At 36.8% G+C, this 13,349-nt stretch overlaps 1 pseudogene; it reads right to left on the bottom strand.

The window, feature by feature from the left end:
* The window catches only part of LOC129506590 (centriole and centriolar satellite protein OFD1-like), a 55,590-nt pseudogene extending 45,778 nt beyond the window's left edge, over positions 1–9,812 (bottom strand).
* Between the last annotated feature and the right edge of the window lie 3,537 nt (positions 9,813–13,349).

The raw sequence follows: 13,349 nt of genomic DNA, 5'->3' as shown, positions 1-13,349 counted from the left end.
ATAAATTCCTCTGAACTTGTCTATAGTTTGTTATTTTTTAAATCCATACTACATGTCATATTTTAAAATAATATCCTTAAAAGACTCCAGTGCAATGTAAACATAACTTTTATATGCGCTGGGAAACCAAAAAATTCATTTGACTTGCTTGATTGCAATACTTCCCTTATTGCAATGGTCTGGAACAGAATTGACAGTATCTTGGAGGTATGACTGCAAATGAATGAATAAACAAATGAAAAGATGAACAAAGCTCACATCCTACTATTATAACAAGTAACTTCAGTAACACAATTAACTTACTGTTTTGGTTCAAAGAAGCATAGAGTGCTTTGGGAACCAAGAAGGTTCCCATCCTGGTGTTCTGAGCAGGGAGATTAGGAGTGAATGGTCAGAGGAGGCCTCTTAAGGAGATGATATTTGAGCAGAAACTTGACGAATAATCAGGAGTTATAAAACGCAGGTAAGTTGAAGTTAGGGAGCAGAGTTTCAGAGAGTGAGAGCAGCCCATGCAATAACACTCAGATGAAAGAAACAGTGACTAAGTGGAACTGGATTGTAGGAGCATCTTGGCCAGAATCTGAAGACAAAGCTGGAGAGGTAAATGTTAGCAATTTACAGAAGTCTTTGCAGGCTCTGCTAAGGCTCTTAAACTTTATTCTAAAAGTAAGAAGAGCATGGGAGATTTAAAATAATGGGGAAAAAATTCACTGTCAAGGCAAAGCACAACCTCCTCTAATATAATTATGTAAAGCTCACTAATTTTCAAAATTCACCAAGAATTTTGTATTTACTAATCCTGCAAGGGGGGGGGGGATACTGCTCCTATACACAGGAAACCCCTTTGCTTCTCTCTTATATGGATGCTGCTCTGGTTTTATCAGTTTGAGGCAATTTTATGTTTTGCTGTCCCATATACAGCCTCCCAACCTCCCTCTAGTTGCACTACCATTCCTACATGCATTCCTCTGCTTGAGCTGTTTCCTCTGTATGATCGTATACTTCAAGCTGTTCTCCTCATGGAAAACCCATGGTCACATAGTAAGACTGAACTCCAATGCAAAGCCTTCCCCACATCTAGAGGGCATGATGAATTGCTCTGCCCTCTGTGCTCCCAACAGCATGCTTCTGTAACAGCTAATGCCAATTATACAGAAGTTATCTGGAGACACATCAGTAGTTCTCAATGAATACTTACCATACTTTCCACCTCTAGGATATCCAGAGTGCATAACAAATGGTAGATGGTAAACTAATGCTTATCAAATAAAAGAGTGAAGTATAAGAGATGCAAGGTGTGACTGGATGGGGCACTAAAGGTGAATGAGCATGAGGGAAGTACCCACAATGCACATTGCTCCTGACATTGCAGCAATCATTTGTGGTATCTTGAGAAACTGAATAGGCAGTTTCTCTTCCATGTTCAGGTTGCACATTTTTCACCAGTGCATGCTCAGGGGTAGAGTCTGAAACCAGGACAAGGATTTGAGAGTGTGTGAGCGCCACTTAATTTAGATTTTATACTGAAAAATGTTCTCACATCTCTAGAAGCTAAAACAGTTTTAAAGCAAATTAATACAGAAATTAAAAGTACACTGAGCTACAGAAGCAGTGGTACCAAAGTGCCTATTGGATAGGGTATAGGAGAAAAGTAAGGTGTGGGAAAATGTATGCATGCAAGTTTCATCCAATATAAAGTCCTTATGAGGAAAATAATTGAAAGAGGATACTCTTTTACAAAGGCTCCACAGGGTTTCTATCGCACTTGCAGTTTCAGAGAGAATTGTGTCTCCTGGGGGAGGGGGTGGGAGAGGAAGAAAGAAAGAAAAAACTGGGGAAAAAAACCCCCATATGTTTGACATACAATCACTTGCTGACTCAGTTTTCTGTTGTTATCCTAAAACACCATTTTCTTGATTGGAGTTTAATGGGGAGAGAATGTTACAAAGAAAACATTTAGATTCCACAAACTGAGTGTTGGTACACTGGGCTTCCTGCTGGGTGCTCTCCAATTCATTATCTAATCCATACATTGCACAGTGGTGGGCAGGGGAGGGAGCAGACACGGCATCATATCTGTAAGGCAACCCTAGACAAGAGAAAGGGCTCGCCCAAGGCCATGTGGCTAGTGACATCCAAGGTCTTTGGCTCCTGAATCTGGTCTTCTTCCTGAAGGACAGCAGACTCACTTTCTTCGGTCTAATGGTAACACCACTCTAAGTGTCAGTTTCCTCGTCTGCAAAATGGGATGAGTAATGCACGGTACTTGTAAGCATTCATACGTCTATGTTACGGATGAAAGAATTGAAGTAAAGAGAAACTAGGACCCTGCACAGGTTGCCCAGCGAAAGAGTTGGAGTTAAACTCAGGGGTCCTGTGTCAGAGGCTGTGCTCTTACCAGTCATAGTGTTTCTTAGTCTCTTATGTTACCTGATTTACAGGATTTTTATGATTATGTGGAATTAACACAGTTTTTGGCAAGTACCTAGGCTTAATAACTAGTTACTATCGCTGTCCTCATCTTTATATTGACTCTCTCTCTCTCTCTCTATATATATATATATATACACACACACATACATAGATATATGCATACTTAAGTTTATATATATGCATGTTTACATATATAATCATATATGTACAAGTTTATACATCCATACAAACTCTCTAATAATGGATTAGGAGACCTTGATTACTTTATAAAATTATCATTACAGTTGTTTCCAAAGAATCTTCAATGAGGCACAAAACATTGATCTCTTCAGACCAAAAAAAAAAAAAGTTCATGACCTTGACATTCACATTAGCATATTAAAAGCTCTGTGAGGTCCTGGAGGAAGAAAAGGCATTTAAATTGTTTTTCCCAGTATTTCATGTTTGAAAGTACCTATGTGAGGTCTTCAGCCTGACAGATGTTAACCAGAATATTACTGGTTCCCCCAAATCCTGGAACTGACTGTCACCCACCCAAGCTGAGGCTTTTCTGTATGCCAGTGTGGTATTGCATTTTTCATCAAGAGGTGCTGTAGCTTGGAGACCAAGAGTCAGTCCCGAATTCTCAGGGCTTCTTCCTTCTGGAGAAAAAACTAAGTTGTAAGTTAGGAGGTTTCTAGAAGAGCATGTAATGAGAATCCAGAGAATATCATTGGCTCTCCTATGGAACATCTGGCTTAAGCTCTGCTATAGCCTTCAGAATGACAATACTCTGTGAAGAAAAAACACTTGGTCTGCCGCCCTGGATCTTGGCCTTACTATCTCTGTGACCTGTGGCAATGTACTCACCTTTTTGGTACTGAATCATCAGTTGTAACCATGGCATAATACAGGGTGGTTTTGGCAATTAATCGAGGCAATGAAAAATGTTCTCAGTGTATGTTGAACACATGGCAGCTATGCAGATAATTGAAGACTCCCTCCCCTTCCTATTGCAGGCTATTTCTGAGCCAGGTTTGAGAACAAGTAGGTAAAAGCAGAAAGACCAGGCATAGGTGTATAAAAAGAGAGGTCAGATTTTAAGAGGATTGTCTAAACACTTGGCTCTGTCATTGTAGCCAATATTCACTGACTGACCTAAACAATTTTGAGGAAATGGGTTTTTAAAGGATAAAAAATTAAGCCCTGCCAAAGAAACACAGCAGCTGATTCAGAATTTATATTTATATATGTCCTCTGTTTACTGCCTGATTCCCACCATTTATATAACACATAATCCAACTTCCATTTGCTCCAAATTGATGATTTGCTTCAGAATTAATGCGATAATGCCATTGTGCATGGGTAGGCTGACTACACATAGAAGTCTGGTCATGGCAGTGCCATGAACCACTTCTCTTGCATTTTAATGATAGTTACTTCTCTGAAGTACCTACTTTGTGCCACTACTGAAGTAGGGTCTTTAGGTAAAACTGATCGTGAAATCCTTATGGGAGTCTTTGCAGATGATGAAACTTAAGCTAGGATATAGGTCAGGCAGTTTGACTGAGAATACACAGGCTTAAGTTTAGTTTTTAGGAGGTGATTTTTTATGGCGCTTTGTAACTAAAAGGTAGTGGTGAAGCCACAGGCTCTTTTTCTACCACTAGAATGTGTGTGCCCCTTAGAGTTGGAGGTGTTATTTTTCATCTTTCTATGACCAGTGTCTGTTACTCTATCTAGTGCAGAGTGGGCTTGAGTAAATACATGCTAGAGTCCGTGGACAACAGTTGGAAACCAACATCTCAGGGCAATTATTAATAATATGATTACCTTCCCTTATTTAGGACTAAGAAGAAAAACACACTTCACAAATGCCATATCACATATGTGGGTTGAGAGGGATCTATACAGAGTCTAAACTTTAATTTGCAAATCAAGGAATTAGACCCTTATTCTGAAAATTCGGTTTCCTGGGCTTGCCTGTCAAAGACAGTATTCACAGATTAGAATCAGAGAAAGCTAAAAAGACTCTCCCAACTCACCTATTTATTTAAGGTTGTGTATCAGCCACAGAAGAACAATATTTTACAGAATATGATCACGGAGGAAGGTATTTCCTCCTTGAATTTTCTTTCTTTCTGAAAATGGTTTGTCATCTTGTAACCTTCTCCCAGGAACCAGGAGATAGCAAAGAAACATATGTGAGCTCAGAGGAGCAAAGGTGAGGATGTTCAGAGAGAGGCTTTAAACCATAGCAGGTTCTTTGGATTGTACTCTGAGAGATGAGAAGAAATTTGGAGGAGTTGGAACAAAGGTATGATATGATATAGCTTAAGTTCTACAAGAACTACACAGTTGCTTTATGGAAAATGAACTTCAGAACAACAAGAATAGCAGTGAAACTAGCTAAGGAGGCTACTACAAAGCCCTGAGTAAGAGGCAGTGCTGGCTTGCCAAATTTCACAGGAGGTAATAGTACAGATAGTGAGCAAGGGGCCTTTCCATGCTTTCCTAGGCTTGAGGAGTTTGGAAAGCCACAAATAGCTTTTTTTTAAAAAAAATTCCTTATAGGCTGGTTATATAGCTCTGCGGGAGTAATAAACCCAAAATGTGCAAAATACAAGTGGAGGTTGGGGCAGAAAAAGGGTGGGGGGGAGATCATCAGATGAAAAATTAGTCTTGGGCAGCCCCAGTGGCTCAGTGGTTTAGTGCCAACTTCAGCCCAGGGCGTGATCCTGGAGACTCGGGATCCAGTCCCACATCAGGCTCCCTGCATGGAGCCTGCTTCTCCCTCTCTCTCTCTCTGTGTGTGTCTCTAGTAAATAAATAAAATCTTAAAAAAATAATTAAAAAATTAGTCTTTGAAAATGATTTGTACACTACAACTGTATGCTCAATGAGGGCAGGTGACTTGCTTGTTTTATTTTGTATTGCTTTTCTAGTGCCTGGCATATGGTAGACATTCCAAAGAAATTTCTAAATGAAAGATAAATCATATGGAAGTGAACGATTTATCAACAGAAAAGACATAGAGTCTAAATAATCTTTAGGCCCCTTTGCTTTCAGTTGGTTTTATCATTTTTCCATATTATTATATAGTTTATTCAGTCAAAGCAAAGGTCAGATTAAGTTGGTTGTGAATGAGAAAGTTTTCTGAAATTCATGGGCTGGATGTCTAACTAGATAGTAAAAATGATATTCAGAGTGGGGAGAGGTACCCATTGGTGATATGCTGAAATGTCCTCTTTATCCACCCTGTCACCCACTTGGTTAGAGTTTAAATGTGTAGGTAAAAGCACTAAGTATCATAACAAGTTGTTGATTTTGCCAGGGAAATTCAGTGACTATGGAAACAGGAATCTTTGCAATGTTTTAATTCTCTTTGGTTGATTGTGGCATTTGGGATTCCCAAAAGAGTAAGGATATTAGTGCTTAATTTAAGACACCTTTTTTTTTTATGAAGTCAAATGTTTTTATAGTTCATGAAATATAGCTCGAAAATGGAAGTTAAAGGCAATGTGGAAAGATAATTGAATATAAAGATTTATTAAGCAATTTCATTATTTATGGATACTGCATAATTTTTTACAACTTAAATAGATATCATTGTTATCCCTTTTATTCTTTCTTCTAATTTATGATGCACTGATTCCTCTCCATGTGAGAATGCTAATGTGATTGTAACAAAATCTCAGAAGAATATATCTTTTTTGATGTACTATTTTATTGATCTCTGCTGTAAAATGGTTTCATGACTTATGCTCTCTGTTGGGAAATGACCCATGAGGATTAGACTTAATTGGTACATTTCATATTTATTTTCTGACTGATCACACATTCTAATTAATTCAGGGGTATCTATCCTTTTTAAATAACTCACTGTAGAACAGAGTAAACCACATGGAACACAGGCTTTCAATTCAGTGACCAAAGATAGTCTCAACTCTACCATTTACTAAAACTAGGTGACCCAACAAGGCATTTTGTATTTCAGTTTCTCAATTTGTAAGATGGAGAAAATAGGGCCTACAGTGCAAGGTTGTTTTGAGGAATAAATGAGATGACATTGGTACATAGTGGACACTGCTATGTAATCATCTACTTTCCCATAGCAATCTCACAAATGTACTGTGGTTATTTTTATAACTTCTGGACAAGCAGTTAGTACTCAAAGACTGCTGACTTGGTTTCCTCCCTTGTGAATCTAAATATATATACATACATGTACATATAAGAAAATAAATATGTGTGTAAATAAATATGTGCATGTACACACACACACACACACACACACCTATGTAGTTTACCCTTGAACAATACAGGTATCAACTGTGCAGGTCCTCTTATGGGTGGATTTTTTTAATAAATACAATATCATACTATGAATGTGTTTTCCTTATGATTTCTTAATTACATTTTCTTTTTTCTAGGTTTCTTGTAAGAATACAGTATATAGTACATAGAACATACAGAACATGTGTTAATCAACTGCTTATGTTATTGGTAAGACATCCAGTCAACCATAGACTATTAGTGGTTAAGTTTTTGGAAAGTCAAGAGTTATAAGCAGATTTTGACTGCTGAGTGGTGTGGGGGTGGGGTGGCACCCCTAACCCTTGTGTTGCTTAGGGGTATATAGTTTTATATATAGATGATATACATAGTCACTCCCAACACATAACTCCATTATTGAAGATTCTCAGTTAAAATGAAACTGTTCAGTCCTCTTTGGTTTAGTTCAACAAATGGAAATTCAACACCACTTTGATCCTGGCCAGGATCCTGATCACTCCAGTTCTGGAGACTTACCCTGCTCTCAAGAAACTCAGAATACAGTAGGGAGGGAAGTGAGTTGGGAATTATCTGTTTCTTATATATGTATCAGTGCTCCTCAGTTCTGGAGTATCACAGTGTTGATAACCACTTCTTTACAAGGCAGAGTCGATAGGCTAGTGTTGACCTGAAAACAACAAGGGCAACAAACAGTGGACCTTCAGCAAGCATTCCTGTTATAAACCAGCTCCACTTGACTTGATGAGCTGCCACTTTTAAGATGGTGGACCTCCCTTCCCAGTCTTCTCAGCCAGGTGGCCAAATTGTTTCTTCTTCAGCCCCAACCTCTAACCTTCCAGGACGTGAGATTTGGAATCTTCACACACATTCTGTCTTTTCCTGTCACCCATTCATGTCCCTAGAGCTCACCACTTTCATTAGGCAATTGTTGGAAGGCATTTGAGGACCATGCCATCTATTTATATAACAATCTATATATTACTCATGATCAAAGAAGGAATGCAGTAGGGCTTCACGTCCTCTCATATGGCCCAAATTTCAAGACTTTTGACAAACCAAGCTTCTTAAGTTTGTGATTTGACATTTCATCTTTTCCCTGTTTCACTGAAAATAGTGCTACTGGATTTCCTCTATATTTTACCCTTTCAGTGTTCTCAGAGGGTTTCAGTAGAGGATAGTGGAATGAAAATGCCTTTATGCTAACACTTTGGCCCGAAGTCCAAATAGACCTGAATTTAAATTCTGGCTCTACCACATCTATCTTACAGATAGATACAGATGTGGTGTGGACACATACATGTGCGTGTGCACACACACGCATATGTACTTTGAAAAAAAATTGCAGCAGTCTCTCTGAGGCAGAATGCAGTGTTATCACAGAGTTAAAATTCCTTCTTCATCAAAACCCAACAATTACAGAAATTAACAGGTATAGGATTTTTTTTTTATTTCATCTGTGTGGGCATGGCTTCTGGAAGAACCTTGTTTAAAAAACATATTTCCATATATATATATTAGCATAGGACTAAAAAATAAAAAAAATAAATTAAAAAAAAAACATTCTGCCTGTAGTAACTCTACAATACCTGGAACAGTTCTATAAGGGAGGTTTATGTTCCACTTTGCAGATTAGAAAACTAAAGAAAGATTTGGCCCAAGATCACTCATATAATAAGTATCAGAGACCTAAGAGAGAAATTTTGTATTTCTCTAAGATGATTGTGCTCTTTTTGCTATGTCATAACTGGTTTTATGACTGGGATTTGACTAAGACCTTTGGTGAATGTCCTAGTGAGAAAACATGAACAGCTATATGATCAAGAAATGCTTCTTCACAACCATAATAGGCATTTTGATTATATTGTTCACATAAGGCTGCCAACCCTTATAAAAAACATTTACCGCTATCCCCTGTCTCCTCCGGTGACCTCTAGAACTGTAAGGCTTGCAAAGATTCAGGAGAAATATTCTGAAATGCTGATTTTCAGTTTAATTATTTTTCTGGAAGTGTAAAATTTAGACTGTTTCCCTGCTCACCCAGTTGTGAGCATTTGCTGTCAAGTTTAGAAATTTGAATAAGCTTCGATGATGGTTATATAATTTAAGTTCCTGTTCACAATTTTGATTCATTAGTGTTCAGTCAGCATGGAATATTTATTGAGGTGCCAGGTACAATGTACATTATCAATCAAACACAGAACGGAAACAGGGATTTCAATGTGAATGAAAAAAAAATCAGAGACCTTAAGAGAGTGATAGAATTCTTTTTCCTACATTGGACTCCATCAAGCACATCTATAATATGAGAATCATAATTTTTATTCCTCTTTTTTAAGTTCAAATATTGTATAAGAAAGACGAAACAAACTCATAAAACTATCCAGTCTCTATGAAAACTTTCTTTTCAATTCACATTTACTACTTTGTAACATGTTTTATTTCTAATTCATGTAATGTCAGTGCTACATTTATAAGCAATAATTTTGAACTTACAAAAGAAGCAGATAATGATATCTACTATTTACCCAGCATTTTCATATTTATTGGGACTTTGTTAAAATACTCCATTCTTTTGATTCAAAGGAGTCATGTAGTCAAGTAGATGATACCAAAATTCCAATGTAAAGTGATTGAAATCAGGCCTCAGCTGGCTCAAGGCCAAATAAGATATGAGAAACGTCATGCCATTCCATAGCTATATTTTCCATTTTCCTACAACATGTATCCCAGATCTAGCTATTTTTCCACAAAAAAAAAATTAATTAATCAATTCCCTTTTTCTACTCATCACTGGGTTTCTACCTGGAGACTAGAATCTGTACAATAAAGAGTAAGATTTCAAATGATCTTTTCCCTTATTTGGTTTATATTTAGGGAATATTTTTAAAATTCCAGTTACTTTGAATGTAATCTGTAGTTATCTACATTTTGTAGTCTAGAAAAACAGGCTGACAAAATTTCACTTGGCCAAGATCTGCTGCTAGTCAGTCAATGGCAAACTTAGATACACATGCAGGCAGCTGGCCGCCTATGATCTTACCGAGAAGCACCCCATTTCCTCCCATTGCCATCTGGACCTCGCTGTCATCTGGACCTGGTTTCATCACACCAAAACCTTTGTCACCAGGAAGATGCAGATAAAGGCAGAACCCTCTGACATTGAGTAGATCAGAGTCAAATGTGAACCATTAAGATTAAGATGTTCATATTTCCGGAAGCCTGGGTGGCTCAGCGGTTGAGTGTCTATCTGCCTTTGGCTCAGGGCATGATCCCATTTGGGGGATTGAGTCCCACATCAGGCTCCCTGTGAGGAACCTGTTTCTCCATCTGTCTATGTCTCTACTTCTCTCTGTGTCTCTCAGGAATAAATTAATAAAATCTTTAAAATATATATTTTCATATTTCACATGTTGTGCTGTCATTTGGTGGGTTTGATTATAAAATGTCCTGAATTTGAAACAAAATTCTGAGAATTCTTCCAGTAGAACATGATGGTGTTCCCAGATGAGTAGTATATTAGAATTTTGTGGTTGCCTTTTACAGTATATTTCTAGACTTTATTCCTGATCTCTGACTCTAAGTGTGAGGCCTAGGAATCTTATGTTTAAAAGGCTCCACATATGACTTTTGTGGGGTGATTACCTTTTAGAGAGCCAACAACGGACATAGTCATACCAAACCTAAAAATAAATGCTAGTAACACAAATAACTATATAGGTGAGTGGTATTACTTTAATGTATATGTAAAAAATTAAGTATCTATCTGAAATTATATATTCTGTGTATTTGCTTATTTATTCCATTAATGCTGTTGTTTAAACAGCTATCGGATTATAGCTGTGGCAATTAGTAATAATCATATGATTAATTAACCAAGTAATATGCATGAGAAAAACATAATATTTTTGTATTTATTTTGTTCTCTGATACTGTAATTAACTCTTTTTATCTCTGCTAGAATTTTAAATTTTATAGTCTACATTGTTGTGTATTTTTAAACTACATAAATGCACATAGATATAAGACGTCTTAAAAAGAAAGCATCAATAAGCCCTGTGAAGTAGATATCATTCACAGAACTTCAGCCTTTAAATTATCTTTCTTGTATTTAATGTAGTGGCAATACTTAATACAGTCAAACATAAAATTCACTTTGACATGCAGTTCTGTTTTAGGAAGCCCACATTCAGTACTACTACTTACTAGTAGACTTTAAGACTTGCAGGAATCCGTTTCCTTCTTTCAAAAGTAATCATCCACTTTGTATCTGCAGGCTTGTTTTGAGTGATCATTTGTTTATCCTTTGGGTCCCTTGCATCTGTACGTTCATTACACTCCTCATATACAAAAATCTACATCATTTTTAAACACTCTGAAGCACACTGAATGTTATCCTAAGTTACAACTATTTCTCAGGGAAAATGGTTTTAAGTACAGATAATTTGAACTTCTGAAAGTTCTGAACTTCTGAATTCAATTAGTTGATTTCTAAATAAGTTATAGTTTTATTGAAGAAATTGAGAAATAAGTATTTTACTTGGCTGTCCTTTTCTGGCGATATTTTGTATGATTGTTTTTACTTCTGAAGCAGTCTTAATTCTAATATATGAATCTCTCTCTTTTTTTATTTCCCTTATGTGAATTTTTGTTGCAGCCTAAATTTAACATCACACATCTCATTCTTTATGAGCCCTTTATGACATCTTCAAAGGTGATCACACAGCTTTGAGAAAAAAATATATACATTACTGTTTTATTATAATCCTTTCTCCATTTTTATCCTCAATGTATTAGATGTATTAGAGAAGGATTTTCTTCTTGTCCCAAACTTTGAAAACAATGTCAGACCAACATTTTAGCATCTTTTGTATGGCAGGTAACAACGAGAACCATCACTGTAGGCACATGCCTAGAGAGATTTTTTCCCTTAATTTCTATAAAGTTGAAAATTTCATTAAATGCTCCTGCACATCTTCAGGAAACAGAGAAGTGATCAGATGCCCATTATGAAAGCATCCATTTTGCAGGTCAGCAAATTATACCCCTTTTTATCAGTGGACATAAAGAGTGTAGGACAACTAGAGGATCTTTTAATTTTCTTTGATAAGAAGTCTATACACTAAAAGGTATTTGGCAAATTTACATTTGCGTTGTTTGTTAAGCATGCAGATTAGGGATCACAGTCTAGTTTATATTTATTTTTTAAAAATTTTTCATTTTTTATTTTTTATTTATGATAGTCACACAGAGAGAGAGAAAGAGAGGCAGAGACACAGGCAAAGGGAGAAGCAGGCTCCATGCACCGGGAGCCCGACATGGGATTCGATCCCGGGTCTCCAGGATCGCGCCCTGGGCCAAAGGCAGGCGCCAAACCGCTGCGCCACCCAGGGATCCCTCTAGTTTATATTTAGACAAAGTATCAAGAATCTTCATTTTACGTTTTTCTGCAATGTCATGAAAATGTTCATACAAATCAAGAAAATAATTTGAAAATATGCTTTTCAAATCAAAGTACTTCAGAGCTAGGGGGAGTTTAATTTATATTGCTATGATTCAACGTATCACTCACAATACCTGGTAGAAAACGTACTCATTAGTAAGATCTCAAAGAAAGAGCTCTGCTCTGTGAGGGGCCAACTCAGCTGTTATCAAAGTTTCCCCTTTTGTTTGTCATGGTACAATTTAGTTGTAACCTCTGAATCAGGAGCTGTAACCTTTCTATATTTCATACAACAGTCAACGAAACAACAGTATAATGTGTGTCCATTCATGTGGACATGTCCCCAAGCTAATTCAACTGCTGTTATTTTTTCCTGAGCATTACTGTCTTGGGGAGATTTTTTTTAAAAAGTCAAATGAAACAAAAACAAACAAAACAACAAAAACAGAATCTTTTGATTATTTTAGAAGCACGTGACTAGCTTATCCTGAAATTATAAAATTTCACAAATTCACATCTCTACTGTGCCAAAATTCTCAATTCCTGTATATTGTGTATGTCTTGTACATATTAACTTCTGTTTATTATGCAGTATACTTTGTTTAGATCATTTTCCTCCCTAATCCAGTTGTATATGTCTTTCCATCAGTCATGAAAGAATGCAGTTGTTTCATTTTCTTTTTTGGCGTCTGATTCATGCTCGTGTTTGTATTGTCATCATTTTCACTTTCCTTTTCCTGACCTGACCTCCTAGAAAACATGGCCATAACATTCACAATATTAAACATTAACTAACATTATCTCAATACAAAACACAACAGTCATTCTACAGGCACAGCCACAGAAGGACTGTTAACACTCCTGATTGCAGTGCACACTTAAGTCATTTATTCACACCATTGCCACAAAATGAACAGCAAATCTCAGCTGCCAATATTGTGGTCAGAAGAAAAAGAAGAAGAGCAACAGCAACTATGAAAGATAATCTATTCCACATACATTTGATACTAACACATATTACTTTCAGCCACCTTTTTTTTAATGCTGTCATATAGGTTTTGTACTTTTTTCCTGACTTTTTATACCTATCTTTTAATACTGTGGTTGGTCTTTTGCATCCTAGGACATGGTTCCTTGGGATGTCAGACATTCATTGGCAAAACTGGAGCAATGCTAGGCAACCAGGATGATTGGCCACTCT

This window comes from Nyctereutes procyonoides, unplaced genomic scaffold, assembly GCF_905146905.1.
Source record: "Nyctereutes procyonoides isolate TBG_1078 unplaced genomic scaffold, NYPRO_anot_genome, whole genome shotgun sequence".
NCBI lineage: Eukaryota > Metazoa > Chordata > Mammalia > Carnivora > Canidae > Nyctereutes > Nyctereutes procyonoides.
Note: the sequence above shows the minus strand (reverse complement) of the source record. Positions and strands in the feature narration are given on the sequence as shown.